At 43.5% G+C, this 27,850-nt stretch overlaps 1 long non-coding RNA gene across 1 annotated transcript in view; it reads left to right on the top strand.

The window, feature by feature from the left end:
• The first annotated feature begins 24,245 nt into the window (after nt 1–24,245).
• The window catches only part of LOC309354877, a 40,497-nt gene continuing 36,892 nt past the window's right edge, over nt 24,246–27,850 (top strand). The window contains exons 1-2 of the long non-coding RNA XR_014162378.1: nt 24,246–24,383; nt 24,514–24,652. This is a non-coding gene — a long non-coding RNA (uncharacterized lncRNA). The remainder of the gene's footprint in view (nt 24,384–24,513; nt 24,653–27,850) is intronic.

The raw sequence follows: 27,850 nt of genomic DNA, 5'->3' as shown, positions 1-27,850 counted from the left end.
AACAGGTTTGCCAAGGGAGGGCGCAAGGCATTGGGGGAGGAATTGATCTCACAAGGTGTTACTGAAGATGTTGCACAGGTATCACGCAGGGACACAAGGGGGGGTGTGATGGTTCAGAATGTATCTGGTTAAATTCCCCTGGTGTGTGTCACCTGCTTACGTCAGCTTACAGAAGCTGGGCGGAGACAGAAGCTTTTAGAAGCTAAGAAGGAGGAGTTTTTCCCTGTACTTTCACTTCTTCCCTCTGTGTATCTGTGAGGGAGACATGGCTGAAAGAAGCCCTGTAATTTGTTTGCTGTAATGTTTTAATAAAGAGCTGTAAATAGACGGAGCTGTCTATGTGTGCTTACAAGAAGCAAGACTGCTTTACACGCTGTGTTCAACTCTGCTAAAAAAAAGCCGTGACTGAAAGGAGAGACAGCAGGAGTTATTGTGCAGCCAGAGAGGAAGCCTGCCGGACCGCTGTAGGTGATTGATGCGGATCGTAAAGCTGTCTGACGTTGCGGCTCTATCGATAAGGCAAGATCGATAGATATCCCCAGAACTACACCCCTGAGTAACAGAGAGGGCATCATGCAAACGATGTGGCCTTCATTATGCCTTTTAAATGGGGGCCATATGCAAAGAGTCTCATGGAGTACTTGATAAAGCCTCTTTCTGCTGTGGGTTCATCTTGTTTTTTACCCTTGGCCTTTTGAGTCATTCTTTTCCCAGAGAAGTCATTTAGAAAGACAGGACTGGAGGAAGACAGAGAAAAAGATGACTTTACTACACTTACTTTTCATTCTTTCAGCTTTGGGAGGTATGTTTCTTTGTACATTTTACAAGCAAAATATATTCTGGAGATTGGCAAATAGTTCCGGGATGTATTTGAGGATGAGGAATTGAACAGCTGCTCCTTGTCGCAATTTAAGCATTTATTTATTTTTAATCTGTTACTCTCCTGCTTTAATGCCCCCTTTTCAGGAGCCTATTCTCAGATGACTCTCACTCAGTCAGGTCTAGAAATCAAAAGGCCTGGAGACTCAGTAACGATCAAGTGCACTGTGAATGGCTTGAATGCTGCTATGGAAACTTTTTACATGGATTGGCTCAGGCAGGCACCTGGAAAGACATTCGAAGGGTTGTCTCGGTTCAGGATACCAGGAAAAGAAGCTCAGCCTTCTGCATTCCGAGGTCGGTTTACAGCCTACAAAGACATAAACAGCTTCTACCTGGAGATGAACAACCTGAGAGAAGAGGACACTGCCATGTATTACTGTACTAAAGACGGTGCACAGTGAGAGAAAACCCTTCTGGGCTCATGTCTAAAACCTTCTGTAGTGTAGCCACAGAAAAATATTGGCTGGTGGCGGCGCTCGTGTTCCATTTTCATGCGCAATTGAACACAAGGGTTAAGCAGTAGAAACCATAACCGGAAGAGATGGTAGAGAGAGAAATCTCCTTTTTCACAGGAAGCAGATGTCTGGGTTCTCCCTTTCCAATGGAGGAACTGTTTTAAGGCATGAAGAAGAGAATCCTTTCAAATAGAAAATTATTCAAATGCATATTTATACTTTTATTTTAATATTTATATACATTCTTATTTCCCACGCCCTCTAAATATTTATTTCATTATATTTAAAGCTCCGAGACACACATTAGTGTTAAAGCTATTGGATAGTTCAGTTCTAATCTGCAAATTAAGGCTAGACATGCAGATCATGATATTCATTTTGGGAATTTGCCATGGGTTTGGTCCAGTGAATGGGGATTTGAAGCTGATTGTGTCTCTACTGTATGTGTAGCATCCATATTATTTCCTCCTCACACAGGTGTAATCCTGTACACACACACCCAAATTAGGATTTCCCTGATCGGCAAATAACCAGATAAGGGAAGATAAATAAATAAACTTGTATATTAATTGTCCGAGGATGCACATTTGTGAGATTTCACCCCTCCCATATCCAAGAATCTCCTGATGAGTCTGGTGATTTTCCAGAGAGGAAGGGGCGGTGTTCTGCTCTCTACTTATTCTGCTCCAGCCTAACATCAAAGAGTCAGTCAGTCAGTCAGTCAGTGTGTCGGAGAGAGAGAGACTGAGTGTTAGAGATCGTGTGTATAGATAAGGTTGCTGCTAAGAGCAGCTGCAGACACTCAGTGCAGTGCAGCATTCATTTATGCTTAGACCTCATTTAGCTCTGTATATAGTTGTAGATAGAATAAAGAAGATATTCTACAGAGCTGCTCTCCGAGTCGTTTATACTCTGCTAGACTCTGCTAGACTCTGCTGTGCGACGACTGTCTTCTTGTGGAAGTGAATCCGGTGCTCAGAACTCTAAGCTGTGAGTCCACAGCACTTTGACCTGTTCCTGTCCAGAAGGTGGTCTCTGGAAGTGCTACCCAGCTCGCCTAGCCCAGTCGGGGCTGAAGTGCATGAGTCCAGTTGGTGGTACTGGCTCAAGGGCGATGCTGACAATTTGTGTATGTGTGTGTGTTTCTTACATATGTGGTGAAGTTTCCCTGGGTGCCATCCAACCTTATTTCCGTTCTGTTTGTGTCAGCCCAAAGCAAAGAATGAAACTGATTGTTGCTAAGGCAAATCTCCCCTCTTCCCCTTTAAAATAGTTCTTTTCATAGAATCACAGAATTGTAGATTTGAAAGTTACCCCAAGGGTCATCTAGTCCAACACCCTGCAATGCAGGAATTTAGAATAAAGCATCCATGACATGTGGCCATCCAACCTCTGCTTGAAAATTTCCAATAAAAAAGTCCAGCACCTTCCAAGGGAGTCCATCTCACTGTCAATCAACTCTTACAACCAGAAAGTTCTTCCTGATGCTTACTCAGAAGCTCCTTGTAACTTGAATCCATTGGTTTGGGCTACGCTCCAGAACAGGAGAGAACAAGCTTGTTCCATCTTCCGTGTGACAGCCTTTAGATCAGAGCTTTCCAAACTTTTCATGTTGGTGACACACTTTTTAGGCACGCATCATTTCACGACACAGTAATTCAGTTTTACTGGCAAACAAGAGGTTAAACTAACCCCTTTCCAGCCATGAGAGGAGGGCGGGATTATTATTTTTTTAAGTGCTACTACATTTCAGTGGCTGTTGCTCACAGGAGCCACAGAAACATCTGCTTGTGATAGCAACACATCAAACATCAGCATTCAAAAGAAGTTACTACACAGGAGAAGGGTAGTGATGTTGGATTGCTGTGTCCCCCCCCCCCCCATGGAAAGTACACTTGGAAGGTATGCCATTTCCCATGATAGATTATCCATGGAAACTATCAATAAGTTATGAAACATTATGTTTGGTGATTAAATGGCTTCTCAGAGCCATAATTTAAGGATTTTCTCTTACTCCTTCAGAGGCTTACGTTCATGTTATACTTACCCAGTCAAGTCTGAATATCAAAAGACCTGAAGAATCAGTCCTGCTCAAATTGACTGTGAATGGTTTTGAAATAATAAGCAATTATGATGCTTATTCTCCCACAATTCAAAGGTGATAATCTCCCCCAAGGACAGCTCCAGATTCTACCTGCAATGAGCACTCACACTTTACACTCTGGGTGCCCTTTGCAGGATTGGTGCTTCGGACCCCAGGGAACTTACTGGTTGTATGGGCTAGCCTCCTTCTGAGTGTTATTAGTCTCAGTTAGTCAATTTACACTGCTGGGAGGTGGGGCCAGTCGCATAAATAGGGGGTGGAGCCAGCAGTAGCCAGGCAGTCGGCTCAGGAGTTTCACCCACCCAACCCTCCCTTTGTTTAATGTTTCTTGTTTGTAAGTTAGCTTTTTTCTTCCTGTTTAGTGGTGCTGCTATGGTCTTTTGACTGGTTGTTGTTGAAGAACTGGGAAGAAATTTTCCTGCATTGGCAGGTTTTGTCTTCCCCATAGGAATTCGTCTAAACTTTGGCGGTTTAAGGCCTTGGGCAGAATCCTTTTGTATTTTCTTCCCTAAAATTAGGGGGGGTGAAGTGGTGACTCACCCCCCCCATGGCGACGATTCCAGGGTCCCCTCTTAAAGGGATTGTAATATGGGTGTCATTGGCCGTACACTGAAAGGTTGTCAATGAATTACCCTGTGGGGGGGATATGGTGTGGGCTGCCTGCATACACATGCATCTTGCAGAGCATGCCCATATCCCAATTACCCTGAGGAGTCCCAGTTTCCCCGGCTGGGGGGCTGGGGGGGATACATGCCCAATGCCTAAGCCAAGGTGTTCCTACATTTGAGAGTTTAATAAAGTTGTGGCCAAATTTTAATTCCATAACATGTCATCAGAGTCATTATTCATTTCTGGTGGTCCGTGGGGGCTGGGGTGGTTGCCGCCTGGTCACAGAAATAAACTGCAATGTATTTTTGTGCTGGAGACACACAGTGCTAGGACACCCACCTGTGTTCATGGAAGAAAACTTCCCAGGAAAGAATTGCCTGATGGTGGTGCTCATACTCCATGATGCTGGGCAATTGCTCACAATAGCCTAGTACAGTGGTACCTCTGGTTGCGAACGGGATCCATTCCGGAGGCCTGTTCACAACCTGAAAAGAACGCAACCCGCGTCTGCGTGTCTGCGCACGTGCGGGTCACAATTCGTTGCTTCTGCACATACGCGGGACGTCATTTTGCGCGTCTGCACATGCACAAGTTGCGAAACCCAGAAGTAACATGTTCCATTACTTCCAGGTCGCCGTGGGACGCAACCTGAAAACGCGCAACCTGAAGCAAACGTAAAATGAGGTATGACTGTAGTAGATACCACAATAGGAGGTAAGTTGAATCTTGCAGATCTCTAGGTTCTCCAATTTTGATTCAATTATCTGGGCCCCGAGCCACCAGAGAAAGTAGCCTGGTGCACAAGAAATGCCTGGATTGAGGCTTACCTAAAGCAATATGAAGTTTAAGGAGGAGGAGGGGGAGGAGGAGGAGGAGGAGGAGGAGGAGGAGGAGGAAGAAGAAGAAGAAGAAGAAGAAGAAGAAGAAGAAGAAGAAGAAGAAGAAGAAGAAGAAGAAGAAGTTGATGTGAAATAGTGTTGTGGGAGCTATGATATGGACTGAGAATTGTTAGGAATTACATAATCTTCTCAGTTTGACAGCTTCCTTTGTCCTCCCTGTTATGAGTTATGACCCCTGTCTCTGGGGCCACAATTCTTTGATTGCTAAGCCCTTCTTGGCGGAAAAAGTTGAAGTTTTTCATGGACCGGTGGTGTCTTATATAGCAGAGGATATGCAAATATTGATTCAGTCCATTCTTTAAAACTCCCTCCCTTGACTTTGATCTTGCAGAAATAACCATAGTTCCCTTGTAGCTACCAGTCCTCCTAAGGAGAATTTCTCTGCAAACCATCCAATAAAAATGATTAATTGGATCCATCTCCTCTTAACTCTTTCAGCTTTCAAAGGTAATTCCTCCCTTTGGTTGCAATGATATGACTTGGACTTGCTGAGAATGTATTCAGGGAGATTTGTAACTTTGTCCCTTTTCCTAGGTGTTTTGTCAGACATTTCTCTGGTAGAAAATGGAGGAGACCTGAAAAGGCCTGGAGATTCTCTTCGGCTTATTTGTACAACATCAGGCTTCAGTATAGCCAGCTACTGGATGAGCTGGGTCCGTCAGGCTCCAGGAAAGGGGCTTGAGTGGGTGTCCAGCGTTTCAGGAAGTACCACACATTATGGAGATTCTGTTAAAGGCAGATTCACAACTTCCATGGATATGTCCAATCAGTGGATTGATCTGCGTTTGACAGACCTGAAAGCTGAAGACACTGGAATGTATTACTGTGCGAGAGAACACAGTGGTGCAGAGTGAATCTGAGCTCTGAAAAATACCCATGGTGAAGCTGGCAAAGGGACAAGGTTCCCTGGAGGGTAATTTATGGATCAGTCATTGAGATCTTGTTTGGAAACTCAGCAAAACATCCTGTCATTATAGCGTTTGTAACACCCCTTTGGGACTTCTGATCTGCTTCAGTTTTGTTTGACCAATTTTTTTAAAAATCCTGCTTCTTGTCAAAAAACCTTCTGCAGTAGAAAGCAGAGTGTTCCGTGTATTCAGGCAACTAAGGACAATGACCTAGGAATAAAAACCACACACACACACACACAGAGTAAAAAGCACAGCAGAATGAGAGAATAAAAATTTTGCCACAAGAAGCAAATGTCTAGGATCTCCTATTTTGACAGAAAAGCTGCTACTGATGCAGGAAAAAGAAAACCACAAGAAATAACTATATGAAGAAATCTCTTACTAGTTCAGAGGACTTATTGCATGGTTTTACCCAGGGGTAGGAAACCTAAGGCCCGGGGGCTGGATGTGGCCCAATCGCCTTCTCAATCCGGCCCATGGACAGTCCAGGAATCAGCGTGTTTTTATATGAGTAGAATGTGTCCTTTTATTTAAAATGCATCTCTGGGTTATTTGTGGGGCATAGGGATACATTCTCCCCCCCCCAAAAAAAAATATAGTCCAGCCCACCACATGGTCTGAGGGATGGTGGACCAGCCCACAGGTGTAAAAGGTTGCTGACCCCTGGTTTTACCAGTAATCAGCGGGTGACGCTGTGGTCTAAACCACTGAGCCTCTTGGGCTTGCCAATTGGAAGGCCAGCAGTTCGAATCCCCACAATGGGGGTGAGCTCCCATTGCTCTGTCCCAGCTCCTGCCAACCTAGCAGTTTGAAAGCACACCACTGCAAGTAGATAAATAGGTACTGCTGCAGTGGGAAGGTAAACAGTGTTTCTGTGTGCTCTGGTTTCCATCACAGTGTTCCGTTGCCCCAGAAGTGGTTTAGTCATGCTGGGCACATGACCTGGTTCCCTCGGCCTGAAGCGAGATGAGCGCCACAACCCCATAGTCGCCTTTGACTGGACCTAACCATCTAGGGGTCCTTTACCTTTACCTTTCTAGTCAGATCCTGGAGGTTTCTCCTTTAATAGTGGCATTTGTGCTATCATGCAAATGATTCTTAGTTTGGGGCTTCATTAAAGGAAACAGAGCATGCAAAGCTTCTCACTAGAATACAGCTCCCCTTCAGGTCCTGTGAGTTATCGCCAACCATTCAAGTCATGGAATTAACACTCTTGACCATATCCCTAACGATCTTCCCAGCATGTAAGGAAATTCTGCAAGCAATTGATTCCCTGTATGGTCATCTTCTTCTTAAATCTTCCTTATTTTTTTCCCCTCCTGATACAGGTGTTTTATCCCAGGTTACCATTACAGAGTCTGGTGGTGGTGTCAAGAGACCAGGAGAGACTGTGCAACTGACCTGTACAGTGTCTGGATTTTCTGTAGTGAGCAGCATCATGGATTGGGCGCACTGGGCCCCTGGGAAAGGGCTGGTGTGGAGTGGACGAATCTAGACCGGTGGAAATGTGAACTATAACAGTCGTCTCCAGGACCGTATCACTATCACAAGAGACACCTCAAAAAACCAGGTGTTCCTGCAACTGCGTGGCCTGAAACTGGAAGATTCTGCCACGTATTACTGTACAAATAACACACTGAGAGAAAATGTCTCTCACAGCCCATGCAAAAACTACTCTTCTGGAAAACCAGTGATACGTGTATTTTTGTGCATTGCAGCTGGAAAGGGAACCCTCTTTATAGACATTTCATTTCCTTTTTTTTAATAAATATTTTATTAGGTTTTTAATAAACAAATTTCCACTTTCAAATACATACTTCCATGAATCCAATGGACTTCCCCCATCTCCCGAGCACTGCATTCCCTGTGTAACCAAAACCTCAGCAATTTGTTGACTTGTTTTATACATAACAATATATCTTCCATTTTATCGTGTTATCTGATGTAAACATTTCGATATAATTGCATTAATTTTTAATTTCCACACAATAAAAATATTTCGTTACCTCACTTCTGTCTTATAGTGTCTTATTTATCAATTCAGAAATTTGCCGATACTGAAGGTATACCTTCCTAGAAAGGAGCATTTTTTAACATTCATACAACTTATAATGCTTTTTCAAATAGTCCTTAAAATTTTTCCAAACTTCCTCCGTTTCTTCTTCTCCCGAGTCTCGAATTCTGCCAGTCATTTCAGCCAACTCCATATAGTCCATCAGCTGCGTCTGCCATTCTTCCAATGTGGGTAGATTTTGTGTCTTCCAGTGCTTTGCCAACAGAATCCTCGCTGCTGTAGTAGCGTCCATAAAGAAAGTTCTATCTTTCTTGACCATCCTCTGGTCTACCATGCCCAGAAGGAAGGCCTCCGGTTTCTTAGGTAAGGTGAATCTCAGCACCTTTTTTAGTTCATTATGTATCATTTCCCAGAAGGCCTTCACTTTCGGGCAGGTCCACCAGAGGTGTAAAAATGTCCCTTCCTCTTCCTTACATTTCCAACATTTATTATCGGACAGGTGATATATCTTTGTATAGACATTTCATTTCCTGAACCACTGGTGCATTCAATTCCACAGTATTCTTTTTGCAACAGCTTTGCTTTAAACACAGCAACCTTGAATTTCAGAAGTATGTTCCTATCAAAATTTGTAATCATCAATGATAATTTATGTACGTACATAATGACATTCTGCATAGCTGTCAGGTTTCGGGGGAATTCTATCCCTCCCAAAGTGGCAGCAAGAAGCAGAGAAAAACAAAGAAGAGTTCTTATCACTTAGTTTATTCACTAATCACAGCGGGAGACAAAATAATGCAGTTTCTCTCACACTAATGATGTTGTTCCAAGTAAAGTTGCACCCCCTACGTCCCTCCTATTCTACGTCATTCCTGCATTGGCTAATCTGAGCTTTCTGTCACAGAGATCCCTGTTCTACTACCCTCAATGCCCGTCTGGTTCTAGGAGAAGGGGGGATCTGGAAAGCTTTTTAATGTGTCAGCCAGCTGTTCTGGCTCTGCTGCTTCCCCTTGCTCCCCCCCCCTTCCATTATTTCCCAGCTCTGTCCTTCTTTCTCAGAATCATGACCTTCTGCAAACATCATTGTAAATCTATACTGTCTTCCTCTTCTCAGGAAGGTTCAGGAAGGGGTGGGATGGCATCCACCATTCCTCTTCAGTCCATTCCTTTACAATACCCATGAAGTTGCATGGATCTAAATTGTGCTGGCATATGTGTGTGTGTGCACGCGCAGTGGCGTAACGTGGGTTGTCAGCACCTGGGGCAAGGCAAGTAATTTGCACCCCCTAACCCATGGATTTGCGCCCCTAACCCTAACCCCCAGATGTTGCGCCCGGTGCGGCCAGCCCCCCTGCACCCCCCACGCTACACCACTGTGTGTGTGTGTGTGTGAGAGAGAGAGAGAGAGAGAGAGAGACAGACAGACAGACAGACAGACTCCAGCCCTCACAGTCCCCATGCTGATGATGAAAGTTGCAGTACAGTCTGAATAGTTGGTTAAAACATGGTGCTGATAATGCCAAGGTCGCAGGTTCAATCCCCTTATGGGACAGCTACATATTCATGCATTGCAGAGGGGTGGACTGGATGATTCTCAGGGTCCTTTCCAACTCTACAATTCTGCGATTCTATGAAAACATCTGGATGACACCTGGTTAGAGAAAGCTGCTTATATGTGTCCACACCAAAGACCTAGGAGTACACGTCAATACCAGATATTTTAATATTACCAAGACCATTCTATTCATAGTTCCTTGGAAAATTGTTGGGAATCTGATATGAGATAGACACACAGCAGAAATGTAGATGTAAATGTAAGGATCTATGACCAGTGAGAGATTGTTGAGGTATAGAATGAGCTGCTGAACCAATGGTTTCTTCTGAGCACCTCCACCAAATGAGTGAAATGGAAAACCTAAAGTGAGAGTACCCCCCTTTTGGTACCCCAGTTCTGGTGTCACCTTCCCAATGATTTGCATCATCTTTATGGTCATTTTTGGGACCAAGTGGAGCTTATTGCATACATCCAGACATTTTTTTAAAAAATATTTTATAACTTCATCTTCCCATTTGTGTTATGATTTTTAAAATTTAATTGGGAATATTTCAAGTTTTTAAAAATATACTAACATTTGGTTTTGTTTGTGTTTATTTGCACTATGCTTTGTGAGCTAACTCAGAGAACTCTTGTGATGTGGTGGTGGTGTATATGCAAGAAAAACACAAACAGGATCTGAAGATAACTTGCCTCAGACACAAGATGCTCTCTTACACTCCATCTGCGTTTTAGTCCAGAAATTTTCACATCTAGTGAAAATTATTGGGTGTTAAGATTTTGGGTCCATCTCTGAGCCCAAACTGCAACATAGGGTTGTTCTGAGGATATAACAGGGGAAAGAAGAACCCAGCATGCAACCTTGAGCTGTTTGGAGGAAACCTGAGGCATCATCATCATCAACAACAACAACAACATAATACCATAGAAGCCAAATATATACCGGTAATCAATTTGACTACTGATTTCTTCATTTAAATAAAATACATGAATATTCAATAGCTGTTTGGTAGAAGTGGGTGGTCCTGTGGGATGCTGTGGTAATCAAGCAGAAGTCAACACTAGGCATTATTATACTAATAATAATAATTTATTATTTGTAACCTGCTCATCTGGCTGGGTTTCCCCAAACATTCTGGGCGGCTTCCATGAAAGACAAAAAATACACTAAAATGTCACACATTAACAATTTCCCTGAACAGGGCTGCCTTCAGATGTCTTTCTGGTGCATTCAATCCCACAGTAGCCTTGCTTTAAATGCAGCAACCTTGAATTTCAGAAGTACCGGTATGTTCTTATCAAAATTTGTAATCATCAATGATAATTTATGTACGTACATAATGACATTCTGCATAGCTGTCAGGTTTCAGGGAATTATATCCCTCCCTTGGTGGCAGCAAGCAGCAGAGAAATACAATGAAGAGTTCTTACCATTTAGTTTATTCACTAATCACAGCGGGAGACAAAAGAATGCAGTTTCTCTCACACTAATGATGTTGTTCCAAGTAAAGTTGCACCCCCTACGTCCCTCCTATTCTACGTCATTCCTGCATTGGCTAATCTGAGCTTTCTGTCACAGAGATCTCTGTTCTACTACTCTCAATGCCCGTCTGGTTCTAGGAGAAGGGGGGATCTGGAATGCTTTCTAATGTGTCGGCCAGCTGTTCTGGCTCTGCTGCTTCCCCCTCCCCCCTTCCATTATCTCCCAGCTCTGTCCTTCTGTCTCAGAATCATGACCTTCTGCAAATCACCATTGTAAATCTATACTGTCCTCTTCTCGGGAAGGTTCAGAAGGGGTGAGGTGGCCTCCACCATTCCTCTTCAGTCCGGTCCCTGACAATAGCCATGAAGTTGTATGGATCTAAATTGTGTTGGCGTGTGTGTGTGTGTGTGTGTGTGTGAGAGAGAGAGAGAGAGAGAGAGAGAGAGAGAGAGAGAGAGAGAGAGAGAGAGAGAGAGAGATGGGCAGGCAGGCAGGCAGGCAGGCAGACATACAGACAGACTCCAGCCCCCACAGTCCCCATGCTGACAAGAGCTGATGAAAGTTGTAGTACAGTCTGGATAGTTGGTTAAAACCTGGTGTTGATAATGCCAAGGTTGCAGGTTCGGTCCCCTTATGGGACAGCTGCATATCCCTGCATTGCAGAGGGTTGGACTGGATGATTCTGAGGGTCCTTTCCAACTCTACAATTCTGGAATTCTATGAAAACATCTGGATGACACCTAGTTAGGGAAAGCTGCTTATATGTGTCCACACCAAAGACCTAAGAGTACACGTCAATACCAGATATTTTACTATTACCAAGACCATTCTATTCATAGTTACTTGGAAAATTGCTGGGAATCTAATATGTGATAGGCACACAGCAGAAATGTGGATCTTGCTAACAGTACCAGTCACCAGAAGGAAGTAGAGGACGTTCCAGATCTTTTACTGCTGTAGAAGTAGCAGTCTAAGGCTCAGCAAACAGCTTGAAAATATATTCCAGCTTGTAGGCTTTTCAGATACAGATATATACAGATAAAGTATGCATAGGGTTGCCAGATATCTGGAATTTCCCAGGTGTAGCCAGAAAACTGCATCCTCAAGCAGTGTCTGGGAATATCCGTACGTCTGGCAGCCCATGTCGGTTCTGCTGATTCCCATTGCACCATAGGAGCCAACTCATAGAGGCTGATGTCCCTTCACCCATAAAATGTTTTAGGAGGCCAGACTCCCTGAAGCTGATGGTCATGGCCATTCAAATGTTGTGTGTGCACCACATGATATGATTGATCATGTGGGCTGGGGCTTACCTCCAATATTTTATCCAAGTTGACAACCCTGCTATCTAACTAGCTAGAACTGCACTTTCTGGAGATGGATCAACATGACAAGGCACAGAAAACCAGAGGAGCCTGCTGGTGCGTTCCCTCAAGCATGAAAACATTGTCCCGTGCTATTGTGCAAGAGACCTGCTCTTAAGCGGGGTTGTGGTGCTCCAAGTCTGCTAAAAAAAACCACCCTCTCCCCCCCCCCCCCACAAAAAAGAGTGATGAGTCATTAACATCTGCGTATGCACAGGCATGTTGAATTCACCTCCCCTGTGAGAAGCACACAGCTGGTTTCTCTAGTCCCCTGTTAGCCTTTATGTTCAAGAATTCAGCATTGTGAGCATGGGGCAGCACAGTGGTTTTCCTCCACACAAAAACCCAGGAGGTCAAAGAACCATGGAAATCTGCAGCTTATAGCTATAGACCAATGCACTTTGGTAGGGTTATGACAAACTGGGAGGCTTTAAAATTCATGGAAGGTAAGGCTATCAATGTCTACACCTTGCAGTGGTTATGCTCTCCCCCTCCCTCTTAGAGGCAATAGGCTCCTGCATACCATTTGCTGGGAATCACAAGTAGAGAAAGGGCTATTTCACTCATGTCCTGCTTGTGAGGATCCCATAGATCTCAGTGGTTGCTCACTGGAAGACACAGTATTTTGATAAACCTCTGAAGCATGACAAGCCTCTTCTACTCAACAGTTCTTGTGGAGCTGGATAGATCTGTCTCATGGGTCAAAATCTGGTAGTTTCCCTCACCCATCACTGCTCCATTGCAATGAAGAACAGCTTCATTCCCAATTACGATACGATACAATATCTTTATTGTCATTGTCCAATACAGAGCACTGAAATTGAAAAATCTACATAAGACATTTAAAAACCCCTAAAAACTCTGAAACCACATTTTAAAATACAACATGCTATAGAGACCCCTTATACTGCGTTTAGAACCAGAATTGCATTTGGGTAGAAACTGTTTCTCAGGAGGCTAGTCCTGATCTTTATAACCCTATACCTTCTTCCAGAAGGCAGAAGCTGAAAGAGATCAATTAATTGTCCCTTGTGTGCATTTCTGATGGTTGAAGTTCATTTGGATATCCCACTTGGAAAACCTTAGCATTTTGGCCTTCTTTCCACTGCCTGCCACCCCTTTCACCTTAGCTATGCCTCATCCCACCCAGAATATGTAAAACTCATACACTCTCACTTCCTTTTAAAAGGCCAACTTTTCTCCTCCTCAGGAAAAAAGTAACAACACACAAAGATTTCCCGGAACCTGCTTCAGCTACCAGTAGGGTTCCTTGTTTCAGTGTTCACAATGTTCTGTCTATTGAGTTCCTTCATCTTCATAACTGGGCTTTCTTGTAAGTAATTTTTTCAGCAGATATTTTTGAGCAAGCAATTGCATTTTGGTAGCATTTATTTTAGCAAAATGCCAATCAAGAAAAATAATAATCTGATCCAGCCACAATATTTATTTACAAATTCAGCTAGTTAACCTATGTTCACCTCTACTCTTTTCAGGGGCCAGTTTGCAGGCTGTTCTCACCCAGTCGGGGCCAGAAGTAAAAGCGCCTGGAGAGTCTGTGTGGCTCACCTGTTCTATAACAAGTATATATCTTTATGGTGCTCACATGCACTGGCTCCGTCAGTCTCCAGGGAAAGGGCTGGAATGGTTGGCTGGAAGGGCTTATCAATCATCATCTCGATATACCTACTCTTCAACCATCAAAGGGCGTTCCACTGTCTCCAGGGTCAACTCCAGATTTCATCTTCAGATGAACCGCCTGAAACAAGAAGACACAGCCATATATTACTGTGCCAGCGAAAGACACAGTGTTGGAAACTGAACTTGAGCTCACACAAAAACCTTTTCCTATTAAACACAAAGACCACAGGTGGCACTGGAGAGCTTTCAGCTAGAATGATTGCACCAAACTGAACACAATACAATTCTCATAAAGTCTCTATACTGGTCCCTCGAGGGAAGAATAGGGGTTGCTGGTGCAACAAAACAAATATTAGGCAAAAGGAAAATGCTTTTCCAAAGCAGGGAACACACAGTGACACACATCACCCTAATCAACACCAGGAAAGCACATTCTTTGAATCCCTCCACAGTCTACCTAAGGCCCCAGTATTTCTTATCAATGATCCATCAAGGGATTCGTTTTTTGCTGGATTTCAGGACCTTGGCAGCACTACTGCTGCATAACTATTGTTATGACACCAGCATAAACTGAATCTGTCGACCCCCTGGAAAAGGGCTGGAGTGGATTGGAGAAATGAGGCAGAATGCAGACCATAACTATAACAACGGGCTCCAAAATAGGGTCACCATCACAAGGGTCTCTTCCAAAGGCCAGGTGTTTCTGGAATTAAGTAGCTTGAAGCCTGAAGACACTGCCATATATTACTGTGCAAGACTCACAGTCCAAGGGCTGAACAACATCCAGTTTAACAGAAAACCAGGCTTCAGTCCTGCATCTGTTTGTGTGTAACCACTGGAAACAACACTGCTTTTCTGCCTGTTCATTTCCTCTACTTTCAAATGCACAAATGACAGCATAACAGAATCCCGTGTTAAATAGCTACATGTAGGAAATTAATTCTGCAATACAGGGATCCTCAGAAATGACTTAGCATGGATCATAACATAGGAACACACAATGAGGTCTTATAGTCAGACCCACAGATCCATGTAACTTTGGATTGTCTACAGTAAGGATGATGAACTTGTGGACTTCCAGATGATGTTGCACTGTGACCTCCATCACCCATGTCTATTGCTTTAGCCTGCTGGGGCTTGTGGAAGTTGAAGTCCCAGGTCAACTGCAGGGCCACAGAATAAACGCTGACTGGCACCACATCTCCAAGGAGGGCTTTCCCCCATTTTTAATTGGAAGAGGCAGGAATTGATCCAGAGACCTGCTCCATGCAAATCATTGGCTGCACAACAGCCTGCACTTCCCTCCACTATTCCAGTAGCCCTTAAGCCTGGGAAAAGGGACATTGCATGGGCGCGGTGGGGTGGCACAAGAGGATAGGGAATTTAGAGGGATACTAAGCCCATTCATCTTAGTCACATGACCTGACAACCCAGCATAAATGAACCTGGGGAAAAGGTTGTGTAACTCAAACTCTGTTTTAAAGGCTTGTTTTCCCTCTGCCAGACTCTGCCAGTGTTGGTTCTTGAGTACAGTGGTACCTCAGGTTACATACGCTTCAGGTTACATACTCCGCTAAGCCAGAAATAGTGCTTCAGGTTAAGAACTTTGCTTCAGGTTGAGAACAGAAATCCTGCTCCGGCGGCATGGCAGCAGCAGGAGGCCCCATTAGCTAAAGTGGTGCCAGAGATCGGTATACAAGAACTGCATAGTGATAGAAATCCAGTCGGGATTCATATGGAATCAGTGGACGGGGAGGAAAAACAACCTTTTGTTACATAAGCTATACCAATGACTTCCTGATGGCGGCACTCGTGATCCATGGTAGTGGAGACTGAGGAACCCCACAGAACAGCAGGTACTTAGAAAATGATAGAAACCACAAAACCACAAGTAGAGGAGATACTAGAGAGAGAAATCTCCTTTAACCAGAGGAAGCAGGTGTCTAGGAACTGCTCTTTTGAAACAGATGAATACAGGATGCACAAATTTAATGTTTCACTTTCATCTGGCCCGCTCCTGCACCACCCAATCTTTTCATCTGCGGTTTGTCCTCTTTCTTTCTTTCTTTCTTTCTTTCTTTCTTTCTTTCTTTCTTTCTTTCTTTCTTTCTTTCTTTCACACTTTCGCACTTTCTTTTGAAGTTCTTTCAATTTCTAAGCTAGTCAGCCAAAAGAGATAGCCAATTTCAATTTTCGCTTAAAATTGAGAGAGTTTCTCTTCTTAGTCTCACAATCTAGCTCTCTAACTAAATATTCTTTCCATATACCCAAGGGTATATACCCATATACCCAGTTCATTGAAGTGGAAACTTGTCATCTTCTTCAAGTCCAACATACCTACTCTTTGAGTCACATGATCCAGGGACACTGCCTTTCTCTGAAATTAGACTGTCTGGCCACTTCACGCTTTTCACAGCAAAGTACAGAGAGGAATCTGCTTGGCCTGTTTTGTTAGATGGACTAACCCAATCCAACACTCTTGAAGTTCCTTGTGGATAGGGAGACAACCGTCAGTTAGATTATACATGTCTCCAGATTTTGCATTCTTCAAGTGCAAATGAAAAATAGTGTTTTACAGAAAAGATGAGTATAAAACTCATATTCTACTAGTGAATGTGTTGAAGAAAACTGAAGAAATGTGTATGTTGTGGGGGGAAAGTGTGCCCAAAATATATCCAAAACACAGTAGAACAGAATGGATGGGGTGAAATGGAATGGAATAGGGTGGATTGGACCCAGTGCTTTTTCTGGAGGGTTGCAGGGGTACACATACCCCTAAACATTTTGTGAATCTTTGGCCATTTGTCCATTTACTGTGTTTCTTTTCCCTGATTTCAACTATAAAATGGTGATTTTCTTGAGTGAAAATGAGAGTATCCCTAAACATTTTTTTTAAAGGAAAAAAAGCACTGATTGGACCTATGACCAGTGGGAGATTGTTGAGGTATAGAATGAGCTGCTGAACCACTAGTTTCTTCTGAGCACCTCCACCAAATGAGTGAAATGGAAAACCTAAAGTGAGAGTACCCCCCCCTTTTGGTACCCCAGTTATGGTGTCACCTTCCCAATGATTTGCATCACCTTTATGGTCTTTTTTGGGACCAAGTGAAGCTTATTGTATACATCCAGACATTTTTAAAAAAACATATTTTATAACTTCATCTTCCCATTTGTGTTATGATTTTTAAAATTTAATTGGGAATATTTCAAGTTTTTAAAAATATACTAACATTTGGTTTTGTTTGTGTTTATCTGCACTATGCTTTGTGAGCTAATTCAGAGAACACTTGTGATGCATTGGTGGTGGTGTACATGCAGGAAAAACACAAACAGGATCTGAAGATAACTTGCCTCAGACACAAGATGCTATTCTACACTCCATCTGCATTTTATATTTTACACAGGATCAAACCACTTTAAACTGTTGTGGCTACACCAGAGAATCCTGGGAACTGTAGTTTGTTAAGGGTGCTGAGAGTGGTGAGGCAACCCCTATTCCTCTCACAGACCAACAATACCCAGAGTTCCCTGGGGCAAAGACTTGATTGTTAAACCAGGAGGGAACTATCAGTTGAGCAATGAAATGCTGAGGCTGAGATCCAGTGAACCACATCTCTTTCATATCAGATGTTTCCAGACCCGCCCAAAATATGCAAAAATGAAAGCTTCCATTTCACCTTTAAAGGTTGACACCAGCCCCCTCAGACTGAATCAAATATCTGCTTCAGTAATCTTTTGAGTCCTCAACACTTCCATTATACTTTTTTAAAATGCTGTGGCTGTTAAATTTCCTCTTCTTTATAAGCAGGTTGCCATGTAAGTTATACATTTTAAAATCTTTATTGTATATACATAGGGGTGGGTGGGGAGCTACTTCTACAATGGGTCACTCTGTTAATCCAGACGAGAAACCTGTTTTTGTGCGTTTGCTTTAAATTGCACACAGTTAAGCAGCGTGTCTCTTTTCTCTGCAGGGGCCAGTTCACAGATTGTCCTCACTCAGTCAGGCCCAGAAATGAAAAAGCCTGGAGAATCTGTGAGGTTAACCTGTGCCACAAAAGGTTTTGCTCTTAGCAGTTATTGGATGCACTGGGTCCGGCAGTCTCCGGGGAAAGGGTTGGAATGGCTGGTTTACTATCTCAGCCCATCCAGCAACTACTACTCCCCAACCATCCAGGGGCGTTTCACTGCCTCCAAGGACAACACCAACCTTTATCTTCAAATGAACAGCCTGAAGCCAGAAGACACTGCCGTCTATTACTGTGCCAGACACACAGTGGTGGAAGTTGAATTCTAGCTCAGACAAAAACCTTTGTGTGTTAAATTAAAAGACTGCAGGTGGCACTGAAGAGCTTTCAGATCAAATGATTATACTGAATAAACCACAAGCAAATAAATACATATCAAGTCTCTCTACATTGGTTCCCCATCTATCCACAAAAGTGGCAGAAACTCCTTATCCTAGCCTCCAAAGCTCTTGGGATCAAATAAATCAATTGAGTTACCCTGGTTTTATTTTCCTGCTAGACAAGTCCTTATGGGAGTGCAAAGTGTTGTTGTTGTTGTTATTTTTAGAATTTATATACTGCCCGATACACCAAGGTCCGATGGCAGTTAAGTACATTTTGTCCCAAACAATAAATAATAAATTAATTCTATTATTTATTCTCAGAATAAATTCTCAGAATAAATTCCCATCGTGATACAACACACATCTGTCAATAGATTCTCCTCCCTGGAAGAGAGGGGAGTGGTTGTGGGCGGGAGCCCGAGCACTGCCCCTAGCAGGGGGCATTAGCCCCCTGCCTCCACCTTACCTGGCTGACGCCCACGCCCCTCGGCAGGCACCCAACCAGGTGCCTCAGAGGGGACGTGTTCAGCAGCCTTTTGCTGCGGCGCCAGCCTCTCCCCAGATGCTACAATCCACAACAACTGTTCCTGATGCTAGCGTGTAGATGGGAGGTCAAAGCTCACATTTGTGCAATAGCCGGGAAGAAAGCAACACCCCAAAAGTACTATTCCTGCCTATGTATAGTACTGAGCAGTTCTCCTTGCAACAATAAAATATACATTAAAAAAACCAATTGTAATAATAAGGCATTATGAAATGGTACAGTGTGTGTGTATGGGGGGGGGACAATATAAGAAGTTTGTAAGGCATTAGCTTCTCTGAGGCTTTAGAGATGGAACATCAACACTTTTAGCCAAAGGACTCACACAAATGGAAACCAAAACAACTTTTCATTGCAAAAGAGCACATTATAAACTACAGTGGTATCTCTGGTTACAAACCTAATTCATTCTGGAGATCCATTCTTAACCTGAAACCATTCTTAACCTGGGGTACCACTTAAGCTAATGGGGCCTCCCACTGCCGGGCACCGCCAGCATGCAATTTCTGTTCTCATCCTGGGGCAAAGTTCTTAACCCGAGGTACTACTTCCAGGTTAGAGGAGTCTGTAACACAAAGTGTTTGTAACCCGAGGTGTTTGTAACCTGAGGTACCACCATACTTAGGTACATGTTACTCCATATTTTAGAAGTCCCTTATTTTTCCATTTAGAAATATGAATACTATCATCACTGTTTTCATCATCTGTTTCTACCTACTGTCTTCCCTACAATTTTATTGCCTGACTCATTGGCATTTTAAAAAGCATATTCTATTATTATTCATGAGTTCTGTTGATCACTTTTCAACAAGCATTGACTGGCATAAAAAATCATAGGAGAGATCCTATAATATTGATAATATAAATAAAATATATAAATAATGTGTCCTTAATGTTGGGACAAAATACGACAGGCCAAAAGTTCTGCTTACAAAATGACAAAGGAAATGTGTATAGAAGTAAGTGGAAACAAAAGCATTAAGGACTGAGAAGCATTTCAACTGAAAAAGCTCCTATGGGAAATATTATATATAGAGGAGGATATGCAAATAATGGAACAGTCCACGCTTTAAACCTGAGCCGTCCTCTTGCTGTGAGTTCCAGCTGAGCTTGTGGAAATATCCTTGTACTGTTATACAGACACCAGCCTTCCATCCAAACAACCCAGTAGAAATGTTTCTGTGGATACATTTCATATTTAGCTTATTCATTTTCAAAGGTACTTAATCCCTTTGGTTGGAATGCAGTTGGTGTGATTTATCAGGAAGCCCTTATAATCCACATATATAAGGTTTGCAACTCAATCTGTCTCTCTTTCTAGGTGTCCATGCAGATTCTTTGGTGGAATCTGGTGGGGATGTGAAAAGACCTAGAGAGTCTCTTCGACTCACATGTACAACATCAGGATTCAACATAAACAGCTACTGGATGGAATGGGTCCATCAAGCTCCTGGAAAGGGACTCAAATGGCTCTCACGAATTAATGGGGGCACCACTTATTATGCAGACTCTGCTAAAGGACGGTTCACAATCTCCACGGACAGTTCCAAGAAGCTGATCTATCTACATATGACTGGTCTGAAAGCTGAAGATACCGGCATGTATTATTGTGCTAGAGAACACAGTGGTGGAAAGTGAATCTGAGTTTGCACACAAACCCATTTGGAGGATAGTATAAAGAGAATGAATCAGGTGGTTTTTAAGGGTTGAAAAAGCTGTTGGGATTTCCGCTGGGTGATCAAGCAAATCATATATTTTCCACAGATCTTGTAAAACTCAGAGGAACCTCTGATGGTGCTTCAGAGCAGATGTTGTTGACTCAAACCCTAGTCCAGATATTTTCCAGTGAAAACTATTGGGTGTTAAGATTTTGCACTGGGTGACCTTGAGTCCATCTCTGAGCCTAAACTACAACATAAGGTTGTTCTGAGGATGTAACAGGGGAAAGAAGAACCTTGCATGCAACCTTGAGCTGCTTGGAGGAAACCTGAGGCATCATCATCATCATCATCATCATCAACAACAACAACATAATACCATAAAGGTAAAGGTAAAGGTACCCCTGCCCGTACGGGCCAGTCTTGACAGACTCTAGGGTTGTGCGCCCATCTCACTCTAGAGGCCGGGGGCCAGCGCTGTCCGGAGACACTTCCAGGTCACGTGGCCAGTGTGACAAAGCTGCATCTGGCGAGCCAGAGCCACACACGGAAACACTGTTTACCTTCCCGCTAGTAAGCGGTCCCTATTTATCTACTTGCACCCGGGGGTGCTTTCGAACTGCTAAGTTGGCAGGCGCTGGGACTGAACGACGGGAGCGCACCCCGCCACAGGGATTCGAACTGCCGACCTGTGTCCCAACAGCGCCACCTGCGTCCCTATAATACCATATAAGCCAAATATATAATCAATTTGACTAATGATTTCTTCATTTAAATAAAATACATGAATATTCAATAGCTATTTGGTAGAAGTGGGTGGTCCTGTGGAATGCTGTGGTAATCAAGCAGAAGTCAACACTAGGCATTATAATACTACTAATAATAATTTATTATTTGTACCCCGCCCATCTGGCTGGGTTTCCCCAAACATTCTGGGCGGCTTCCATCAAAGACAAAAAATACACTAAAATGTTACACATTAACAACTTCCCTGAACAGGGCTGCCTTCAGATGTTTTCTGAATGTCAGGTAGTTGTTTATCTCTTTGACATCTGATGGGATGGCTTTCCACAGGGCAGGCACCGCTACCGAGAAGGCCCTCTGCCTGGTTCACTGTAGCTTTGCTTCTCACAATGAGGGAACCGCCAGAAGGCCCTCGGCGCTGGACCTCAGTGTCCGGGCAGAACGATGGGGGTGGAGACACTCCTTCAGGTATACTGGGCCAAGACCATTTAGGGCTTTAAAGGTCAACACCAACCCTTTGAGTAAATCTCCAGGACCGGATGCATTGACTTCTAGATACTACAGATCTTTGAAGGAATGGCGAGTGCAACCTTTGAAAGAAGTCTGCAACGAGATAATGCAGGGGAGAGTGGCACCAGAGTCGTGGAAGGAAGCATATATCACACTTGGACCGAAAATAGAGACTGAAAAGACTCAGCTCAAGAACTACCGTCCCATATCACTGCTTAATGTGGATTACAAAAATTTTGTAGACATTTTAGCTAAAAGACTAAAAAGAGTTTTAATGGAAGAGATACATAAGGCCCTCGGCGCTGGACCTCAGTGTCCGGGCAGAACGATGGGGGTGGAGATGCTCCTTCGGGTATACTGGGCCAAGACCATTTAGGGCTTTAAAGGTCAACACCAACCCTTTGAATTGTGCTCGGAAATGTACAGGGAGCCACTGTAGGTCTTTCAAGACCAGGATTATGTGGGCTCGGGGGCTGCCCCCAGTCACCAGTCTAGCTGCCGCATTCTGGATTAGTTGTAGTTTCCGGGTCACCTTCAATGGTCACCCACGTAGAGTGCATTGCAATCGAAGCGGGAGATAACTAGAGCATGCACCAATCTGGCGAGACAGTCTGCGGGAAGATAGGGTCTCAGCCTGCGTACCAGGTGGAGCTGGTAGACGGCTGCCCTTGATACAGAATTGACCTGCGCCTCTATGGACAGCTGTGAGTCCAAAATTACTTCCAGGCTGCGCACCTGATCCTTCAGGGGCACATTTACCCCATTCAGGATCAGGGAGTCCTCTACACCTACCCGCCCCCTGTCCCCCAAGAACAGTACTTCTGTCTTGTCAGGATTCAACCTCAATCCATTAGCCCCCATCCATCCTCCAACCGCCTCCAGGAACTCACACAGGACCTTCACCGCCTTCACTGGTTCTGATTTGAAGGAGAGGTAGAGCTGGGTATCATCAGCTTATTGATGGACACCCAGTCCAAACCCCCTGATGATCTCTCCCATCGGCTGCATGTAGATGTTGAACAGCATGGGGGAGAGAAAGGAACCCTGAGGCACCCCACAAGTGCCTGAACACTCATCCCCCACCACCACTTTCTGAACACGGCCCAGGAGGAAGGAGCAGAACCACTGTATAACAGTGTCTCCAGCTCCCAGCTCCTCTAGACAGTCCAGAAGGATGTTATGGTTGATGGTGTCAAAGGCCGCTGAGAGATCCAGCAAAATTAGGAAACAGCTCTCACCTTTGTCCCTAGCCCACCACAGATCATAAACCAGCATGACCAAGGAAGTTTCAGTCCCATGATGAGGCCTGAATCCCAATTGGAAGGGATCCAAATGGTCCGCATCCTCCAGGCGTGCCTGGAGTTGTTCAGCAACCACCCGCTCAGTCACCTTGCCCAAAAATAGAAGAATCAAAACTGGGCGATAGTTGGCCAGTTTGCAAAGGGGGGGATACTTTTTTCTCATAGGGGTGGTTGGGGCAATCTAGTCACCATGATGATGGAGACACTGCAACCTCACCACATGACTGAGTGGCCTTGTAAAACATTGAGAGGACAGAGAACATGTGGAGCCTCCTACACTTCTCTGAAAGAGGAAGAGCCAGATACTGTACCTATGGAGTCTGTAGGGCTGGGAGGCATAGATTTCCCTTCCAAATCATGAATCATCATTCATGAGAACCTCTATGTGCACAAGCAGTTGGGAATCATGCTATCCAGCCAAGCAGATCCTTGGCTCCTGGGCACTGCATATGTGTCCCTTGTAGTAAACGCATAGCCAGTTACTCTGCCAACATTGCTGTCTGAAACTTCAGTGGTTTTCTTCAGCTACAGTTCAAGGCACTTTGGCAGAGTTATGACATTATAATGAGCACAATTTGAATGGCTTTGAAGAGCATTAGATGAATTCATGTCAACAATCTATGCTGCTTATGGTGTCCCTCCAATATCAGAAACAGTATGGCTCTAAATACTAGTTGCTGGGATACACAAGTGGAATAGTGCTCCTGTTATCATCAGGTGTAGGTGATCTATGGGGAGAGGCAGGATCTCTGGTAGAAGACAAACCACACATATTACTATTGAATGCATTTAAGAGCACTGAGAGGTGTGTGTTTTATTGGGGGAGGGAGAGAGAGAAGTGTCCTCAAGATGTGTCCTAAATACATACAGCGGAACAGAATGGATGCAATAGATCACAATAGACTTATGATGCCATGTCAGTGAGACTGAAGTGAGATGGAATCAACTGTCCAATCACTAGTTTTTTCTCCAACAAATGAAGTGAAATGGATTACCAAAAGAAAGATGGCCATTTTCTGGTATTGATGCCCCAGTTAAGGAGTTGTCATCCCAATAATAGGCACCATATGCAACCAGATATTATAAATAACTTACATTTTATAACCTTAGCTTCTCAGATTTGCATTTCAAAGGGTGTTTTCATTTTAAAGTAAATTATCATCATTTTTTTCATACAATAATGATTTGCTTCGTTTGTGTTTATTTAAGGTGTGCTTTGTAAGCCAACTTAGAGGACTCATGCATTCAGGTTATGATGTAAATGGAGAGGAAAATAAACCATCTGCAGCAAAGTCACAACATGAATAAGCCAGGAATTGGAGACCAGTTCTCCTGGCCCAAGGCTCTTTCCTAGGTCCAGCAGGGTAAATTTCAACTGAACCAGAAAATACTGAAGTTGTGGTTCAGTTCAGTATAGCTCATCTCTTTTATATCAGATGTTTCCAGGCCCGCCCAAAATATGCAAAACTGAAAACTTTCCTTTCCTCTTTAAAGGTAAACACCAGATCCCTCAGATTAAATCAAGGCTCTGTGGATCTGCTTCAGTAATTTATTTAGGTCCTCAACTCTCCCATTATAATTTTTAAAATGTTGTGGCTGTTACATTTCATCATGATTATAAGCACGTTGCCATGTAAGTCAAATCTTTTGTATCTTAAGTAATCAAGTAATCAAAGTAATCAAATTTTATTAAACGGTCACAGACCAGATTGACTCGTACAGCTAGTCAGCGAAACATAACACCGGAAAAAACAAAGGACAATTTCAATACAAATTAGGCCATAACAACAATTTAAAATTGGACAACATGAATAAAATTAAGTATTTGCCTTCGCCGGCATGTTGACATTGCAAAGCTCTTGTTTTCTGCGCCTGATTGTGGCATCTGAATATAGACTGCATTTTTAATCAAGACTTATATTGGCTTATATCTTGATCAGGTTCCTAAATTAAATGGGCTTAGATTTTCAAAGGTTTCATGCCAGGCAGAAAAAAACCTTGGCAAGAGGTTTTCTCCTAAGACAAGAGGGCCCCATTGATGGGAAATTACATATGCTGCCCCAAGGCTGAAAAAACACTATTAAGAATGGGTAAATAGTAAAATAATACCAATGTGCCTCCCAGTAAAATGAGCCATATCTTCTTCCTAAGGTTGAAAGGCCAAGAGCAAATGGTTTTGAAAAACAACTGGCTGGAGAAGGGGGGGAGTGTAAACAGGGGAAGAGACTTTTTCTTCACTTTTTATTTTGAGGCTGTAAACTGTTCCTTCCTTTTACTTTGAGGAGATTTATCCTTCTAAAAAGCTATATATGATAATGTATGAAATATATTAGCTTAAATATATTGGCTTAAATGTAATTATGCAAAGGATTTAAGAAATGCTAGATTCATAGAGTCATATTGCAATAGGAGACCAGAGGGGCAAATGAGCCTAGCCCCCCTTGCCAGACAGGAGACGCCATCGAACACTTCTGATATATAGTTGTCAGGCATTTGTTTAAAAGACCCTCAAATGAAGGAGATCTTTCAATGTTGATGTGAACTCAAGATCCTTGACATCTGTTGAACATAAAAATGTAAGATTAAACATTTGTTTTAGAAGGCAATAGGGCAAGAGGTGAGCTGGTAATTAAGATTCCATGTAAGATATATTATTACTTATATGTCAAATATATAGCTCTTTGTCTCCCTTATAAGGATAGGAGGATATGGGTGTATCTTTTTGTGATTAGTTATAGCAATCAGCCAATAGGAAATCCAACCAGGCTGATTGAAAGAGGCAGCCCCAGGAGGAGCAAAGGGGGCTGGATTAAGGGAATATAAGTGCTGGCCATAATGGCAGGAGGCAGGCCAGAGCTTGGTAACCATATACCACTGAGCCTCTCATTTATTTGTCTGACAAATAAATTATTATTTAATTTCTCTGTTGCTGCGTTGAATATTTCATTCCAGCTAAGCGTTAACCACAAGCAGGGTGCTACATTTTATGGTGCCGTGACTCGGATAAGTGGTCTGCTGGAACGCAGCCCCTTCGCCCTATTGGACAGGGTACAAGAGAGAGGATCTCTAAACTGCTTCCCAGCGCGCACTGGTAAATTTTTCCAGGGGGAACGCAGAAGTCTCGTCTGTCTGATACCCTGTCCACTGACGGCGACGGACCGGGGGGGACCAGAGAAATAAACAGGCAACCAGCTAAGGGTAAGTGCACTAAGGGGTTTTGGCCCTCCAATTAATTGGGAGGAAGAGAAGTCCTGATCAAACTTCTGCGTCTCAGTAAAGGGGAACTGAGTACGCTAGGTGGCTGGGTACATCAGATGGTGATCTGGTGTAGGGCAAAGGGAAGATTGGGAGGTAGAGTGTGGTTGAAGTATCTAGTGCATTGCATGTGTGAGAAAGTACAATGTGTAGCTGACCTAAGTGTGGAGTGAGTACTACTTCGTTTCCCAGTAAGGCGTGTGTGTGAGTGACTGAGTGGATACTTCACAGGGCCATACAATGGGAGTTGGGGGTTCAAAGGGGGAAATACACCTCTTGAATGTATGTTAAATAATTTTAAGAAAGCCTTCTCAGGGGCATATGGAGTCAAAATGACGCCAGAGCGCTTGAGAACGTTATGTGAATTAGGGTAGCCAAAACAAAGTACTGGATGGCCATCCCAGGGAACCTTTGATATAAATTTAGTAAGCAAACTTTGGTTTAACATCACCAAAGAAACTGGAGGGTGCCCAGAACAATTTTCATATATAGATTCCTGGCTGAGCACATTAAAAAAAAAAAAAAAAAAAAAATCCTCCATGGATAAGGGAATGCAAAGTCCAACGATGCAAATTATTGGCTGTAAAAGCCGAAGCTAGGAAAGGAATCTTGCCAAATAAACTCAAACCCATTTTTGAGGGACCAGAGGAAGAGGTGCTTCCACCTCCCCCCTATGCTCCACATCGAAGGGAGCCTAATTCAAACCCTCCACCAGTTGTAACCCCAAGGCAAGAAACTGGAACGAATAATGGGAGTGGAGTCACAGAGCTTGATTCCTTGATAGATTATGATAAATATCTTCAGGAGGCATTGGAGTCCTATAATGAAGCCCAAGCAGAAGTGGTTATTCCACCTGTGAGTCCCAGTAGAACTCCATCTACAGTCTCTTTTAGTGGAACAACTGATTGCCTACCCCAAACCCCTGTACATCCAAGTCCTAGAGAATTATTACAGAAGTTACAGGGAGACCTTAATCGGTCAGCAAGCAATACAGCCAGGCGTATAAAGCTGCTAAAAGAACGCCTTGGGACAAATACCATCCCCTATGATTTGAGGCCCCTAGAGCAAAGTGAAGAAAAAGGTCACGTAGTAGCCCCTCTTAGAAGAGTATTTGATGCACTTGAGGAGCCTGTGCTGGTTAATGGGCAACCTGGACCACGGCCACCTCGAACTTCGACCCTGCAATGTATTCCATTCACAACTACAGATCTGATGAATTGGAAAACACCCCATCTTTCGCAGAAAAACCTCAGGCTATGATGGACTTGGTGACCTCAATAGTAATAGTCCTATTTGGACAGATTGTCGCCAGCTCCTGAATACTCTTTTCACCACTGAGGAAAGGAGAGACATAATTGAAAAGGCACAGATATATTTGCGTGAGCAGGCCAGAGTGGGAAATATTTATAATATTGACCATCATCTCCAGGACAACTTTCCCTTGGAAGATCCTAATTGGGATCCAAACAATGCAAATCACCTGGCCAGGCTTACTACCTACCGCCAGACGCTTGTGCAAGGCATCTGCAGGGCATGCCAGAAGCCCACTAATATGTCTAAAGCAGGGGTGTCAAAC

This window comes from Podarcis melisellensis (genome assembly GCF_964234715.1).
Source record: "Podarcis melisellensis genome assembly, chromosome: 13".
NCBI lineage: Eukaryota > Metazoa > Chordata > Lepidosauria > Squamata > Lacertidae > Podarcis > Podarcis melisellensis.
The sequence above is the reverse complement of the archived record's forward strand: the minus strand, read 5'-3'. Positions and strand labels throughout refer to the sequence as shown.